Source organism: Rhincodon typus, chromosome 13 (genome assembly GCF_021869965.1).
Source record: "Rhincodon typus isolate 14 chromosome 13, sRhiTyp1.1, whole genome shotgun sequence".
NCBI classification, from domain to species: domain Eukaryota; kingdom Metazoa; phylum Chordata; class Chondrichthyes; order Orectolobiformes; family Rhincodontidae; genus Rhincodon; species Rhincodon typus.
In genome coordinates, this window is record NC_063344.1 from 688292 (window position 1) to 701737 (window position 13446).

General features: G+C 43.1%; 1 protein-coding gene across 1 annotated transcript in view; it reads right to left on the bottom strand.

Annotated features, from left to right (window-relative positions):
• Window positions 1-13446, bottom strand: part of LOC125484695 (histone-lysine N-methyltransferase MECOM-like) — a 438400-nt gene that overhangs the window by 351 nt on the left and 424603 nt on the right. The gene's annotated exons all lie outside the window — the stretch shown is intronic.

Consider the following 13446-nt stretch of genomic DNA (forward strand, 5'->3'; position numbering starts at 1 on the left):
TGTGCTGCCGGGCCCACTGGGGTCTGTGCTGCTGGGCCTACTTGCCACCGACGCAGTCGCCGTGAATGAGCGCTTCACCCAGCAGCAAGTAAAACAAATTAAAAAGGAAAAGAGAAAATAAAGACAGCAAATGAGAGAGGAGAGAGAAGAAAAAGAAAAGAAACAAAAAGTAAAGCAGACGGAGCTCAGAAACCCTATTCCACTGCTATCTTATGGAGAATCCCAAGATATTTAATATATACGTATTAGGAGCAAGAGAGAAATTAGGAAAAGGGTAGATCCAGTCAAGATCAAATGGGGGAATTTATACATGAAGCCAGAGGAGATATTCACCAAAGAGGATGGGGGTGATGGTAACATTGGGGAGGGGTATGTTGATATTCTGAGGCATGTCAATATTATAAAGGAGGAGGTATGGGTGTCTTGAAAAGCATATGTCCCCAGGGCTTGATGGGATCTATCCCAAGATACTGAGGGAAGCAAGGGAGGAGATTGCTGGGGCCTTGATAGAGATCTTTGAACCCTCTTTAGCCACAGGCAAGGTCCCAGAAGAATATAGAATAGCCAATGTTGTTCTTTTGTTTAAGAAGGGCAACAGGGATAATCCAGGAAATTATAGGATCATAGAAATCATCATAGAATCCCTACAGTGTGGAAACAGGCCCTTCAGCCCAACAAGTTCACACCTACCCACAGAGGATCCCACCCAGACCCATTCCCCTATAAGCCACCTAATCTACACATCCCTGAACACTATGGACAATGTGACATCACCGGTCCACCTAGCCTGCACATTTTTGGACTGTGGGAGGAAACCGGGGCAGCCAGAGGAAACGCACACAGACACGGGGAGAATGTGCAAACTCCACACAGACAGTCACCTGAGGATGGAATTGAACCCAGGTGCCTGGCGCTGTAAGGCAGCAGTGCTAACTGCTGAGCTAACCACTGAGCTACTGTCTCAGCCTCTAAAGCAAAAATGGACTTAGGAGTCCTAGTTCAGGATTCTCCTTAAGGTTAATGTCCAGGTTTGTTGGTAGTTAGGAAGGCAAAGACAAATACAATGTTAGCATTCATTTCAAGAGGGCTAGAGTCTACACTTGGTCTGACCGATATAGAGGCAGCCACATCGAGAGCAGTGGATGCAGTATACCACATTGACGGACATGCAGGTGAACATCTGTCTGATGTGACAGGTTTGTTTTGTGCCTTGGATGGAGGTGAGGGGCCAGGTGTAGGGGCAGGTGTGGCACTTCCTGAGATTGCAGGGAAAGGTGCCACGGGTGATGGGGCTAGTGGGGAGTGTGGAGCGGACGAGGGAGTCATGGAGAGAGCGGTCCCACTGGAAGGCAGATGGGGTGGGGAGGAAAATATATCTTTAGTTGTGGGGTCAGATTGCAAGTGGCGGAAGTCGTGGAGAATGATGCGTTGGCTGCAGAGGTTAGTGGGGTGATACTTGAGGACAAGGGGGATTCTGTCTTTGTTTTTGTGGGGGAATGCAAGAGATGTGGTAGAGGGCATTTTCAAACACTGATGGGGGGAGGTTGGGACCCTTGAAATAGGGAGACATCTGGGATGTCTGGGAGTGGAATGCTCCATCTTGGGTGCAGATACGGCGGAGGCGGAGGAATTGGGAGTAGAGGATCGCATTCTTGCAGGAAGGTGGGTGAGAAGAGGTGTAGTCTAGGTAGCTGTGGGAGTCGGTGGGCTTGAAATAGACGTCAGTTTTGAGGCAGTCACCAGAGATGGAGACAGAGGGGTCCAGGAAGGAGAGGGAGGGATTGGATATGGTCCAGGTGAATTTGAGGTTGGGGTGAAAGGTGTTAGTAAAGTTGATGAACTGTTCGAGCTCCTCATGGGAGCACGAGGCGGCGCCGATACAGTCATCGATGTAACGGAGGAAGAGGTGGGGGATGAGGCCAGTGTAGCTGCGGAAGAGGGATTGTTCCACGTAACCTACAAAGAGGCAGGCATAGCTTGGGCCCATGTGGGTACCTATGGCCACCCCCTTTGTTTGTAGGAAGTGGGAAAGTTAAAGGAGTGCAGGGTAAAGACAAGTTTGGTTAAGCGGATAAGGGTGTCAGTGGAGGGGGACTGGTCGGGCCTGCGGGAGACAAAGAAGTGGAAGACTTTTAGACCATCTGCTTGGGGAATGCAAGTATATAGGGACTGGACGTCCATAGTGAAGATGAGGTGTTGGGGTCCGGGAATTGGAAGATTTGGAGGAGATGGAGGGCATGGGTGGTGTCCTGGCCATAGGTGGGGAGTTGCTGGACTCAGGGGACAAAACAGAATCAAAGTGGAAAAAAGAGTTCAGGGGAGAAAGAGCAGGTCGAGACAATGGGTCGGCTGGTCAGTCGGGTTTATGGATTTTGGGAAGGAGATAGAAATGGGTGGTGCGGGGTTGGGGAACGATGAGGTTGGAGGCTGTGGGTGGGAGGTCACCTGGGGTGATGAGGTTATGAATGATCTGAGAGACGATGGTTTGGTGATCAGGGGTGGGGTCATGATCAAGGGGGCGGTAGGAGGAGGTGTCAGAGAGTTGGTGCCTGGCCTCAGCGATATAAAGGCCAGTGCACCATACCACTACTATGCCCCCTTTATCCATGGGTTTAATGATGAGTTTAGGGTTGGAGTATATTAACTGGAAGGAGAGGTTGGACACGCTTGGTTGTCTTCACTAGAGCGTCAGAGGCTGAGGGACGAAATATGTCAAATCATAAGAGGTGGATAGTTGAAGTCTTTTTCCCTGGATGGAAATCTCAAATAGTCGGGGGCATAGGTTTAAGGTGTGAGATGTGAGAGAGCAAATGCAATGTGCCTTAATGACTACTGCCTAGTGCCTCTGACCTCCGTAATCATGAAATGCTTTGAGAGTCTGGTCATGGCACACATCAACTGAAGTCCCCCACTCAACCCTCTACAATTTGCCTACCAACATAACAGACCCACAGTGGACGCCATATTCATAGCCCTGCATTCATCCCTGGAACATCTGGATAATAACCTGGTGTTGTGTAATTTTTGACCTACATGAGACTCCTGCTCGTTGACTACAGCTCCGCCTTCAATACCATTATCCCCTCCAGACTGATCTCAAAACTGCGTGGTCTTGGTCTTGGATCCATCCTCTGTGACTGGATCCCCAGCTTTCTGACCCATAGGCTGCAGTGAGGATAGGTAACTGCACCCCCTCCACATTAACACTCAACACTGGAGACTCCTCAAGAATGCATTCTCAGCCCCCTCCTGTACTCCCTGTACACCCACAACTGTGTAGTCAAATTCCAAATGAATACCATCTACAAGTTTGCTGACGACACCACTGTGGTAGGACAGATATCAAACAATGACGAGTGAGAATACAGAAAGGAGATAAAAGGCGTGGTGCAATGAAAACAACTTCTCTCTGAAAATCAGCAAAACTGAAGAACTGATTATTGACTTCAGAAAGAAGGAAGGAGAACATGCACCCTCCTGCCACCCCACCATCTATATCAATGGAACTGAGGTTGAGAGGGTGAAGAACATCAAGTTCCTCAGAGTGACGATAACCAACAACCTGTCCTGGACTTCCCACGTAGATCCAATGGCCAAGAAGGCACAACAACGCCTCTTCTTCCTCAGGCGGCACAGGAAATTTGGAATGTCCATAAGGTCCCTCACCAACAGATGCACCACTGAAAGCATACTGTCTGGGTGCATAATGGCCTGGTGTGGCAACTGCTCTGCCCAGGACTGTAAGAAACTACAGAAGGTGGTGTGCACAGCCCAGACCATCACGGAAGCCAACCTCCCATCCATGGACTCCATTTACCTCTCCTTGCCGTGGAAAGGCTGCCAACTCATCAAAGACCCTTCGCACCCTGGTAATGCTGTTCCATCAGGCAGAAGATACAGAAGCTTGTACAGACACACCAGCAGGTTCAGGAACAGCTTCTTCCCTACCATTATTAGACTGATGAATGGACTCCCTAACTTTAAATAATGTTGATCTTGTCTCGCACACATCCTGTATGGTGTAACATGTATGCCTCTGTCAAGTTTCTTTTTTCACCCTATGATTGTATGTCCTTACTTACTATAACCCGCCTGTACTGCTCGTAAACACAGCTTTGCACTGTACTTAGGTACATGTAACAATAAATCAATCAAAATCAAAATCAGACAGAGACAATTGATAATGATTTAACCACAGGGCCAGCACACCTCAGGCAAGGGAAAAGGGTGAGAAAGAGAATCCTTCATGGTAACCTCAGCTAATGTGGGGATTGAACCCATGCAGTTGGCATCACACTGCTCCGCAAACCAACTGTCCAGCCAACTGAACTAAACCAATGCCAGGGGGAGTGGTAGAAGCAGCTGTGATGTCAACTTTTAACAGGCATTTAGACAGACACATGATAAGGCAGGGAATAGAGGGAAAAAATGCAGACAAATGGGATTAGTTTAAAATGGCATCATGGTCACCACAGACATGGTGGTCCAAGGGACCTGTTCCTGTGCTGTACTGTCCTATGTCAGATTTACATTACATTCAAAAACTACTGAACACATTTCATTGTGTGAGCTTGCTGTGTACATTTTGGTTGTCACATTTGTCCATATATAGCAATAGAATCTGTATTCAAAGGGGATCTATGTAAAGTGCTGTTTCTGAAAGATGCAGTAAGGTGCTATATAAAAGCAGCCTTCCTTTCGTCAGCAATGTTACTGCTACTGTTTCAGTGCAAGTAGAAATCTCAGGTTGCGGGATACAAAAGTCATGAAATTGTGGAAATTTATCTATTTTTAAGACCTTCTTTGAAGACTACCCAAGTTTCGAATGTCACACACACACACACACACACACACACACACACACACACCCCCTTCGTGGTGTTCCATGTGAATATCGCCTCACTCTTAATATCAAGTTACCTAAACTCAGGCTTCTCTCATTACCTCCCTTATCTCTTTTAGACACTTCAAGTGCTGTTAGTATCAAGCTTGAATGCTAGGAAATCGTGACAGTTCCTGCACTCTCAGTGACCTCTCTGAACCATGTAACATTGGCTCACTAACGTTGTTTCCACACGTTCCCCCCCAATTCAAAGGCTCTAAATCTTTTCACCAGAATCCCTTTGTTGCTTGTAGCACTTTCGCAGTGCCACCTCCTAAATCACACCATATACTGGAGCTATAGTTTTCACCTGTCTCTGTTGACATTGTCTAATGGGTTCCGAATAATCTTTTATTGCTTTTGAACACACCAATTAGCCACATACCATGCAGGTAATGCAGACCAGTAATACAACACCACAGATCTCAGCATTAAAGAACCACACAACTGTAAACCCTATAATCATTTATGGTAACGGAGTAACCACCCACCAGAATTGCCCGAAACTATATTACATGGCCAGAGTTTAGATAGCTGATCGCTTGCTGCTGTCAACTACAGAAAATGTTCAAATTCACATTCAGCTTTGTGCTAGCGTCACACAACTCCAACATGTGTCTCTGCTTCTGTGTTTGTTCATGAACTAATCCCATTTCTGTTTGCTTTCACATGTCTGCCAGCCTCAAATTTATAATCTCACCTTCCTTCAGTCCTTTGGCTATCATTCACCCTCCAAACATATGCTGCTTTTAAACAAGCTCATCAACAAAAATCACCTGATGGAAGTTTTTTCATTAATGTTTGTGCAACTCTTTATCCAAAGTGGCCACAGGTTAAGAATGCCACCAAAATAAGAGATTGGGAGAATGTTCTATCTGCAGAATGTTGTTGGGATATGGAACGTGTGACCAGAAACTGGCAGAAGCAGAGTCCCATGATCATTTTTATAAGTGACACAAGTAAAAATTCCTGAAATTTGACAGTGCAGAAAGTAGCTATTCATCCTTTCCAATTCTCTGAATGTATGGTGCATGTCATTTCATCCCTAATTATTTATTGTTTATAATTACTGACTAACTTTTTTTCCCAAAATATCAAAGAAATTTTAGATTTCCTTCAAATCTTTGAGAAAGTACTTTTTTCCTATTAATTAAGCATTTCAAGTCATGCTTAGAGATGAGAATATGTTAATGGTATTTACCAATGGGCAATTAACCCTTGGAATTAGAAACTGAGTATCATGTAAATCGAGGGGGATTTGAGGAAAAATGTTTCCACCCAGAAGACGGTGGGAATCTGGATTGCACTGCCTGGGGGGAGAAGGGTAGAGGCGGGAAAACTCACAACCTTTCACGGCTATGGGCCAAGAGCTGGAAAGTGGGACTGGTTGAGATAGGTCTCTTCTGTACTGGACAACTTTTCAATAACTGCCTACCAAGTTAGCACACATGCATCTGTGCAGAGATTCAACTTCAACTCATTCCTCCCCCATTGGTTTCTTCAATAGCAGCAAACACTGCACAGGTTAGACACTTTTACTGTGCTGTTAAACAGCAATCAATTGATGGGCCAGCTGGCAGCAAAAAGTGAGTTAAAAACCTCAAACATTTAAATCACTTTCCTGATCCCTAATAATAGCAGGTGTTACATATTAAAACAGTAAGGAGATTGCATTCATTGAACAGGTTGCATTATTGTTGAGCATGTTCCTGAGAAGGTGCCTCCATTTTGGCTATGCAGAGATGAATTTGGTCTCACATGACAAATCATTTTCAAGTGCAAACAAGACTTAATACCTAAAGCATTATACCAGGATATCATGAACATGTTAGAACATGAACAGATAGGTGTTGAACATACAACGCTAATGTGTCAATCTGTTGTTGGCCAGGATCAATCAGGATATTCAACGACCTGTCAATGCATGTGAGACATGTCAAATGTACCAACCCAAAAGGAGCTTCTGTGGGTGAACATGGCAAACACCTTAATAAAAACCGTAAGAACTGCGGATGCTGTAAATCAGGAACAAAAACAAAGTTGCTGAAAAAACAGAGTTAAAGTTTAGGGTCTGGTGACCTTTCCTCGGAACATCCTCAGCACCTTCTCAGGAACAAGCTCAACAATAATACAACCTGTTTAATGAATGCAATCTCCTCATTATTTTAATATGTCGCACCTGCTACTATTAGGGATCAGGAAGTTCTGAGGAAGGGTCACCGGACCCGAAAAGTTAACTCTGTTTTTTCCTTCACAGATGCTGCCAGACCTGCTGGCAACTTCCAGCAACTTTGTTTTTGTTCCTGGCAAACACCTTGTTCATAATGGTTAAGATTACATCCATTTGAATGATTATTCCTCCAAATTTCCCACTGTTGGATGGCTTAGCAAAACAACAAATGTAACCATCGCTGACACAATGACTGCTATTTTCAGCGTATACAGTGTCCCAGAATGTATAGTAACTGATAGTGGACTGCCATTCACAGGCAAACTGTTTCATGTGTGCTAACTGGGGAGTGACCGATATCACAACATCATCCCACTATCCTTGTTCGAACAGCCTAGCGGAATATACGGCGCACAGGAGCAAATTAAGGATCATGATGTTTTGAGACTGAACGAGATTTTAACATTGCATTGCTACCTTTTCACATGACACCACTGGAGAGGGATTACCAGCAACCAGTTGTCTAACCATTCTGAGATATGGGATAGTCTTCTTCAAAAACAGAGGGGAATGTAACAGATACATGATGAGTGAGCAGACAGAGAACTATCAAAACTGCACAGTGGACAAAGAGAACCAGTTAGAAACACAAAAACAAATATGTGGAGACCACAAAATTTCCAAGAATATGCAAGCAGCTGAGGTTACTCAAAGAGTGATCAATGATCAGAGTGGCACATGTCAAAGGAACAGAAGGAAGCTCAGACTGGTGACGGCATGACATTCATGCACAAAGAGAATATGGGACAACCCTCTGGTGATGGCTGTGCAGCAAGGCAACTGGGCTGTCAATCAAGAACAACACATTCCTCTCCAGGTGAGTATATGATCACTAGATGGCAGATGATACAAAATTGGTGGAGTGGTAGATAGTGAGGACCACCTTAGATTTCAGAAGGATATAGATGAGCTGGTCAGATGGGGCTGATCAGTGGCAAATGGAATTCATTCGGATAAACAGGAGGTGATTCACTCAGGCAGAACAAACAAGGCAAGAGAATACATGAACAGTGGGATCCTGGGAAGCACTGAGGATCAGAGGACCCTTGGTGTGCATGTACACCAGTCTGTTAAGTTACGAGGACACATGGATAAAGTGGTTAAGAAGGCATATGGGATACTTACTTTTATTAGCTGATACATAGAATATCAGAGCAGGGAGGTGATGCTGGAGCTGTGTAAAAGATTGGTTAGGCCACGCTTAGAGTATTGTGTGCAATTCTGAAATCCACATTATAGATGTTTACAAGAATGATCTTGGGGGTGAAGGGCTTATCACATGAGGAGTGGTTGAGGACTCTGGGTCTGTACTCGATGGAGTTTAGATGTTTGAGGGGGATCTGATTGAAACTTACAGAATACTGGCAGGCCTGGATCGAGTGGATGTGGAGAAGCTGTTTGTACTAGTAGGAGAGACTAGGACACTAGGGCACAGCCTCAGAGTGAAGGGACAGCCTTCAGAATGAAGTTGAAGAGAAATTGTGTCAGCCAGAAGGTGGTGAATCTGTGGAACTCATTGTCACAGAAGGCTGTGGAGGCCAAATCATTGTGTGTATTTAAGACAGAGACAGAGAGGTTTTTGATTGGTAAAGGGATCAAGGGTTACACGGAGAAGACAGGAGGATGGGGTAGAGAAACATAGCAGCCATGATTGAATGGCACAGCAGACTTGATGGGCCAAATAGCCTAATTATGTTCCTTTATCTTATGGTCTTATGGAAAGAAAGCTGAGCAACTCCAAAAATGACAGTTTAGTGGAATGAGTGGATAAATGGTCTACGAAGTTTCATGCAGAGAAGTAGAAAACACATGAATAGGTAATATCAATGATATTTTGAAGTAGTGCATGAACAGAGGATTCTGGGAGTATATGTGTATAAATTATTGAAGGTTAACAAAGTGGTTAATTAAGCATACAGTGTCCTAGTCTTTGTTAATAAAAACATACAAACAAAACAAGGATTTTACTCAAAACTTGAAGAGGAGAATATCAGGAGCGGTTGAGAACCAGAAGGCATAAATTTCTGGTAAGCAATGACATCATGAGGAAAAGCTTTTCTTACGCAAGAAGGATTTGGAATGCACTGTCCGAAAGTGTGCTGAAGGTGAATTCAATAAAAGCATTCAAAAGGGATTTAGATTATTATCTCAGGACAAAGAATGTTCAGAAATGGGAAAATAGCAAGGATTCAACACTCAGTGAATTGCTCCTTCACAGAGCCAACACAGACATGACAGGCTGAATGGCCTCCTCCTGTGCTCAAAGTTTCCCATGATTCTCTGTTAAAAACAATTAAAGACATGCATCATGACTGACCGATTGGATCACAAACCATGATATGAGGTCAATGATTTGCAAAATAATAAAAGATTAGGAGAAGGGAAAATGTGTTTATTTTGTGCAATAACATGTGAAGCCCTGTGATTCTAGTTAGGATCAGGGTGTGTTTCAAAAATGATTCTGAACTGATCACTTCTTTGGCTATTCTCCAGAATCCAGCACCAAACCCACTGAGTCCCTAAGTACATATCTTGCAACTGGGCTGAATATTTGAACATTCGTTGCCAGAGCGCTATTATCAAATAATTGCAAAACAAAGGTTTGAAGTTTAAAGGAGAGATATTCCGCAGCTTCAACAGCATGGCCAGTGCTTTCAATCATTTCTCCAACACTTTCTCCTCATGGAACTAACTAGATCACTGACTGAGCTTTCGATCACCTTCATATCTCCTTCCATGGTTCAGTCAAATTTTGATATTTGCAACATTTTGTGTTAAAGCCATATAATAAATGGAAGGCATTGTTTTAATCACAGATTACAGATCAGATGAAACTAGTGCACAAAGATGTGTGTGTCAAGAGGCAGATGTATTGGGCTGGGCTCAGGACTGCAATGCACTGAGCTTAGAGTGACTATATGTAGTTACTTGATGATATGAAACCCAAGATCATAAACATTGATATGTAATTTGAAATCTAATTCAGAATGCCCAAAGATTAAACAAAAAGACAAAATTTACAGAACAAATCCTCTCTGTACTACTGTCCGTTATGGATTTTGTCAAAGAGGGTTGGTTTTGTTTGCTTTCGTTTATTACTGTGCCCACCAAGGCATATTCTATTACCTTTTCATCATCAAGGCTTGGTTGTTTGTCCTAACAGCTGCAAATATGATTCACTGGTGATTTCTGTTTGATATTGTTTCTGTGAACTTACTTACCACATCTTAAAGGACCTGGAAATGCAACTTGTTGTTGTAGCCACACAATCCGAGCCAATTAAGGCAACGGATATGCTAGGCTTATATTCTTTGAGGTTGAATTGGTTAGAATTATTTTGTGCCTCTTGGAGTCTTGGGGGGTCAGAATTAATTTCAATGTTTCAACTGTACAATAGTATGAATTTTAAAATCTCTGAACATTAAGAGCATACCATGATCCCAAAAACCCACTCACACTTCGCCAAATTCCAGGGAACAGAATGAAAAGAAGAGCAGGGCAAAATGACAAAATTCCCAGAAGGTCAAAAACCAGAAAAAAATGAAAGCAGATGCTTGAAGATGAATCTGCAGTCAGTTCCATTTGTGTTGAAAAGTCTCTATAAACATCTGTGTTTCAGTCATCAATGCATTGAAAGAACATTCAGAAACAAAAGCAAGTATTCCATATGAATTATATTGTTACATATTCTGTTTCTTTCTGGAAAAGTTTGATCAGAAAGGCATGGAAGCAATTGTTCCTCACCCAACTCAAGCAAGCACACCATCCTGGGGTTCAGATCCACAACCATCATCTGCAGTGATCATGTTTGCAATCGATGGGTCTTGTTGCTGCAACTGTTTAGGGAATCACATGCTTCATGCATTGCATCCACTTGGTGAGTGCTTTGCTTCCCAGTTGCAAACATTTATACAGTTTGAACAGCCACACATTCAAGCAATGATCTCGGTGAAAGCACAAACACCCATCCAAATTTTCACTCTTTATCCACTTCTTATGTTATGTCAATGTAACAAAGGTGGATCATTCCTATCTGCATTTAGATACGTGTGCAAAACAAGCATGCTGTTTGATGAATGGATAGAAGAATAGGTAGATTACTGCTAATGCTTCCGACATAAATAAATTCCTGAAGAATTGCACCTGTGCAAGTGACATCATACCCCCCAGAAACGGCAAAGAAACATTATACCAGATCATGGATTGTTACTCAATGTGCCTTTAGGCTGACTATCTAAACGTTCCACAGATTGGTGAATATATTTTAGCGATAGGATAATTCCGGTTCAGGTAAGCACAGCAGATGTAATGTTGTAGAACTGTGCTACAAAACCATTCAGCTCAACCACATTAAGACTTGGAAAGCAGTGAACAAAAATAATGCTGAACCATTACTTTGGTGTCCTAAGTGTGTGGTTTGGAATTGCACAGGAAGGCAATTAAAGTTTAAAAACTCTCTCATTAAATGACGTCTCACCATTGATAAAAGGTACAATCTATTTTAGCTTTGTTTGGGATTATAATCAAGGTGACAAAGGGTATTTGTTCGTCTAACCTCTTAAGCCCAGATAATGTTTAATTTCACAGAACATTTTGATAATTTTCTGTTTAAATTCATCTCTTCCTTCAGCAGCCTTTATTAAAAGGAAAGAAATCCTGCACGAACATTTCATTGGAAGTTGAATATCTGTAGTGTCTGGTTACTTTGCTCGGTTAATTCAGAGAAGCATAGCAACCTTGAGGGACCAGAACTCCTGCAGAAATATTTGGCATGCATCGAGATTCCACATGGTCAACTGTAGAACCAACTCTATAATTTGCAAAATGTAAATGCTTTTGAATACATCTCCAATTTCAGAAATACACAGTGATGAGTGAAAATCTCCTCTATGATGACTGAAATCATCCTAAATGAAGTCAGTTTGCATTAATCTGAGGCAAGTTCTTTGGAGGTGAAACAGCCTAATTTAATCATAGATTTCATTATAGATTTAATGTTAATTTAATGTTAAATGGCATTCTCAGAGAATAACTTAAGTATGGTTAACGAAAACAATAAAAAATCCACAATGCCACAGTGGAAGGTTGTCTCCTGAAGCTGTGGGTAGACCCACAATGCCATCAGGGAGGGATTTCCAGGATGTTGACCCAGCGACACTAAAGTAATGGAGATACATTTCCAAATCAGGATGGTGAGTGGCTTGGAGAGGAACTTGCAGATGATGATTTTTCTATGAATTTGCAGATCTTATCATTCTAGGTTTAAATTGTTGTCAGTTTGGAAGGTGCTGTTTAAGGATCTTTGGTGAATTCCTGCAGTGCATCTTGTAGATAGGACACACCGCTGCTACTGATCATTAGTGGTAGAGGGAGTGGCTGTTTCTTTATTCATTTGTGGAATGTGTGCATTGCTGCCTGGGTCAGCACTTATTGCCGATCCCTAGTTACCCCTTGAGAAGGTGGCAGTGAGCTGCCTTCTTGAACCGCTGCAGTCCATTTGCTCTAAGTAGACCCACAATGCCATTAGGGAGGGAATTCCAGGATTTTGAACCAGTGACAGTGAAGGAACAACGATGTATTTCTAAGTCAGGATAATGAGTGGCTTGGAGGGGATCTTGGTGGTGGTGTTCCCATCTATCTGTTGCTCTTGTCCTTCTAGGTGGAAATGGTCATGGGTTTGGAAAGTGCTGTCTGAGGATCTTTGGTGAATTTCTGCAGTGCACCGTGTAGATAGTACACACTGCTGCTACTGAGCATCAGTGGTGGGGGGAGTGAATGTTTGTGGATGTGGTGCCAATCAGTCGGGCAACTTTGTCCTTGATTGTGTCATGTTTCTTGAGTGTTGTTGGAGCTACACCCATCCAGGTGAGTGGGGAGTATTCCATCACACTCCTGACTTGTGCCACGTATATGGTGGACAGGCTTTAGGGAGTCAGGAGGTAAATTACTCGCCATAGTATTCTTTGCCTCTGACCTGCTCTGGTAGTTATTGTGTTTGTGTGATGAGTTCAGTTGAGTTTCTTGTCAATGCTCCCCTCCCAAGATATTGATAGTGGGGGATTCAGTAATGGTAACACCATTGAATGTCAAGAGGCACTGGTTAGAATGTCTCTTATTGGTGATGGTCATAGCCTGGCATTTGTGTGGCATGAATCTTACTTTTCACTTGTCAGCCCAAGCCCGGATATTGTCCAGGTATTGTTGCATTTAGAACATAGAACATTACAGGGCAGTACAGGCCCTTCGGCGCTCGATGTTGCGCCGACCTGTGAAACCAATCTGAAGTACATCTAACCTAAACTATTCCATTATCATCCATATGTTTATCCAATGA